Here is a 4,505-nt window from a genome sequence, read left to right as displayed (position 1 = left end):
AACCACATTTTGTTCTGAAGGATAATTTAACTGGACAGTGAAACTAATAAAGTCTGTGTCTGACAGCAACATTATGTGAAATTTAACAAAGAAAATTCCTCCATCAGACTTTAATGTGATGGAGGAATTTAAGAGCTCCAACCTCCACAGTCTGTGAGGTCCAGAGATGATGATCCATATGTTCTCTTCTATGGGAAACAGGTTCTGGCTGAAGGTCAGACTAATAATCTCATTGGGAAGAAATACCCTAGAACCTTTGCAGAGCCAGACAGATATGGTTCTCAGAAGTCCTGGTGGTTAAACCTTTACCATTAGGGTTTGGTTTAGAACAACCTGAATGAGCTGAATTGGACCTGCCACCTGTTTATCCACTTCCTGAAGTAGAAACCGTAGGGAAAGCTTAGACGGGATACTTGTCCAAGCCGGAGTCGATAATGTTTGATTCCTGGTTGCTGAAACTGACTTTTGAAACGGACACAAGCTTTGATGTGAACAAATGATCAGTTGGTTGTGTGTTGGATCACATGGCAGAGGAGGATGGACCACAGAGGCTCCACTGGGATGAAGACATGGGAGCACATAGACAGCTTGTAGGAGAGTCGCTGTAGCAATGAACTACTAAGTCATTGTTCCCAAGTGCACATTTTATTAATAAACTGAGCTTGATGTGCAATGAGCTTACAGGTCGCTTTGAAGTTTTTAAGTGCAACTCTGCAATCTCAGACATCCCCATGAAAGAAAAATGGGACTCAGAAGCTCACAGACAGTTTCTCAGTTGCCCCAAGCCTGACTCCAGGTGCTCCAATGCTGCATGTTTGGGAGTGAGTGAGCAGATGTTCTCTGTGATGCAGACAAGATGGTTCACAGCAGCCAAACCAAGTTTCCACAGCTCAAACATCAATGGACATCTTACCAAGAAACACTGACAAGCTTGGTAGAAATGGTTTATATTTACTATTGTTTTTTTTTAAATTATTTTACTGTAATTAAATCAACTAACTTAAAACGTTTTACTAGCATAACAACCCCTCAAATGATCAGATATTCACACATTCAAATTCATATTTGTGATTAAAACACTGAAAATTTAATTCTATGAATAAACAATAATCGATCAATCTGTTCCAGGTTCAAGGGTTTTCTCCCCATCTGTGACTGAGTCTGACACCCCTCATATAGAAGGTATCTGGGGAGGTCCTGGAGAAGGTGATGCAGCTGTAGAGTTGTGGCCATTAAAGGTTTGTTGCTTATTATAGCAGAAACTGACCCACCAAGAGATATTCTGAACCCCAGAGAGAGAATGTACAGACCTGCCGTCATGTCTGAATAAAAACCTCATTGAGATTAATTTCACTAAATGTTATCATATGTTGTATCGCTTTATGGTTGTTTTTTAAATTAACAACAAATAGGGAAGCTTAGCATTATGGAAAACATTATTTTATTCATTAGTAATACATTTCTAACGGGTGTAGCTTCTAAAGGTTTTTAGGTCTGAATCTTCTGTCTTTTATTTTATTGAGAGTTTAAATTCTGCAGCTGGTTTTTCAGCAGAGACGTTTTGATGAGAAACAGGAAACTGGACGACCACAGAGCTGCTCGTCTGTTAAACAGAACAACCACAGACTGCAGACAGAGACGGTCCAACATGTCAAGCTTTGTCCTCACTGTCTCCTATTGAAATACACCAAGTCAGCAGTTAATCTGGGCCGCCTGATGAGGATTAGATTATTATTGATCGGTTCAGAGGTCAAAGACCTACTTAGAAAGAGAAAAGCTGGAAATACATTTATACAAGGCTCAGCTTAAAGCAGAACATGTAGAATAAAGCCTAGAAATGAAACAATGCAGAGCAGCATCAACCAGTCAAGTAGTTCCAGCGTTTAACAAGAACCAACTCATCTTAACGTGGGAATCTGGGCCAGAACCTCCAGCAGGTTGTTAGAACTCATATCTCAGACTGAAACCAGATCAAGATCCAGGAAGATTCTCAGAAACTGAAATATTTCCTACCATGATAAAATCAACACAATAATCTGAGAGAATATTGGCCAGAGAAAAGTTTTTAGACTAAAATGTCCACTGAGTCAGACTGGACCTCACAGACACCAACATCCTTCATCACATCATCATCCTCACCTCTGCTGGGTTTGACTTTCTGTTGCTGAAGATGAGTTATTTGGACGTCGCTGTACGTGATGTCGTCTCCTTTACCAGCTGAAACAATCAGGGATTACCCACAATTCAGTGCTTCATCATGTTTAGTTTAATGAGGAAATTTAAATGATGGTTGAAATGCTGGACTTTATTTATTTATTAAAAAATATGTAAATATGTGGTAAAAAGAATTAATTAGTAAATTAAGAAGTTTATGTTTCACCTTTTGACTTGTGATGATGTCTCTTCACCAGTAGAACCAGTAACACCAGTAGAAACACAACACATAAAGATGCAAGAGGCAACAAGATGGAAAGAAGAGATGATGAGGAGGCAGGAGGAGGAGTGGTTGGAGGGATGGAGGTGGTGCAAGTGGTGGTGGTGAGTTTCACTGAAATCAAGATATTTCTAAAGCTATGAACCAATTAATGAATGAAGAGACTTTATAAATTCTAGAGATGAAGATCAGTCATCCTGACCTGAGACAGAGATCCAGCTGGATGGAGACTCTCCATGACCACTGATGTTACACTTGTAGAGACCTTCATCAGAGCTGGTCACATGGTGGAGGGTCATGTGACCTGCAGGCTCAGTCCTGATGAGGGAGCCATCTTTAATGAAAGCAGCTGGGAGGTTGGAGGAAGTCTTTGTTTGACAGCTCAGAGTGACATCATCTTCCTCCATCACAGGGAGGACAGGACTCTGCAGGATCACTGATCCACCTCAACACAGAGACAAACTACAGCATTTCATCCATTTCCACACAGCTTCATCAACACTAACTCCACAGTCTGATCTTACCAGAGACAGTGAGCTGGATGCTGCTGCTGGCTGCTCCCTCTCTGGACTCACACCAGTACACTCCAGTGTCATGTTCTCTGATGCTGCTGGTTTTGCAGGTAGAACCTTCTTTTATCCACCATCTGTCTCCACACTGAGTTCTGGTTTCTCTGGTTGTGTTTCTCCTCACAGTCCATCCAGCAGAGATGTTGTCCTCCTCACAGCTCAGAGACACAGAGTCTTCTTTAAAGAACTGAGATCTACTGGGACTCACAGTCAGACCAGCTGGGAGGAAAGAAATGAAACTCACTGATTGAGAAAAACATGTCTTTGCATGAATGAAGTCATTAGAACCTAAAAGCAGAGATATCCATGGACAGCAGATATCTTCCTGAATAACTTTGGTATCTTCCTCTGAGAGAGAATTACTGTAAGAAGAGAAAATGTTACTAACCTTGGTTTATTCTGCAGCACAGCAGGAAACTCAGACCTACAGACAACATTTAAACTGGTTTCAATAAAACTTCTCAGTTATGATATAAAACTGATGTCTGATATAGAAGCAGACCTCCAGGAGACCTCCATGGAACATCTGGAGCTTTCTTCTCCTTTAATAGTTTCTAAGCTGGGTTCATGTGTTTAGTTCACATATTAAGATGATCTTTTATCTTTTAGTGTTGAAACTAAAGTTCATTCAGTCTAACTTGTTTCTCCTGCATCCTCCACCATCATCAATCATCAGCAGAACAGGCAGTAATCATCTGATAAACTAACAGATGTTCTGTACTTACAAAGCAGCAGACTCTGTGGTGTTTCCTCCATTCTTCTCTCACTCATTTGATGCTTTTCATCTCTGGCTGGAGACGAAGAATAAAGACCGCCCTCTTCCTCTACCAGGTTGTTGTTCTCTCTCTTCATCGTTGTGCTGAGACTGCTGAGAATAGCAGTTCATCAAACATCATGATGACCACAGGCTAAAACAAATCCAAAAACCTTAAATACAAATCAATTAGTTTTTATTCATACTTATAATATACAGAATTTTAAAAGGTTAAAGTTTTCAAATCCAACAAGGTTAGAAGTTTGAATCCTTCCTGTGTGAAGTTAAGAAGATCTCCATGTTCCATCCTGACAGGACGTCCAGATGACATATTTACATTGTATTCTCACCACTTTAATACCAGATTACAGAATATAATCTAGATAATCTGCTGTTCCTGCATGTCGTTAGCTTCATTGCCTAATTGATTAAGTCATATTTTGGCTTATTGTTAAATAAAAAAATACCCTTGCTGAAAACAATTTTTGTTTTCCAAAAACATTGATTTAGGCAATTTTTCAACCAATAAACTATGAGGCTAACAGCTGATTTAAATCCCCTAATACTCACTCTGTTGTGTAGTAAACAAATGAACAAATAAAAAACTAAACACACCCATCCAGGACCACCAGAAGACCCTGAACAGCATTTAGTGCAGAAATGGATTAATTTCTGTTGTTTCTATTGTCATGGTTTTATTTAAACACCTGACCCATGGGCATGAATACTCCTGGTTGGTGTTGGAGAT

At 39.8% G+C, this 4,505-nt stretch overlaps 1 long non-coding RNA gene across 1 annotated transcript; it reads right to left on the bottom strand.

The window, feature by feature from the left end:
* Positions 1 to 3,108: 3,108 nt before the first annotated feature.
* LOC124880652 lies at positions 3,109 to 3,818 on the bottom strand. The gene is made up of 3 exons (XR_007041412.1): positions 3,729 to 3,818; positions 3,392 to 3,427; positions 3,109 to 3,222 (listed from the first exon to the last, which is right to left on the bottom strand). It is a non-coding gene; the product is annotated as an uncharacterized LOC124880652 (long non-coding RNA).
* Between the last annotated feature and the right edge of the window lie 687 nt (positions 3,819 to 4,505).

The sequence above is a fragment of the Girardinichthys multiradiatus genome, chromosome 14, assembly GCF_021462225.1.
Source record: "Girardinichthys multiradiatus isolate DD_20200921_A chromosome 14, DD_fGirMul_XY1, whole genome shotgun sequence".
Taxonomy (NCBI): Eukaryota; Metazoa; Chordata; class Actinopteri; order Cyprinodontiformes; family Goodeidae; genus Girardinichthys; species Girardinichthys multiradiatus.
Note: the sequence above shows the minus strand (reverse complement) of the source record. Positions and strands in the feature narration are given on the sequence as shown.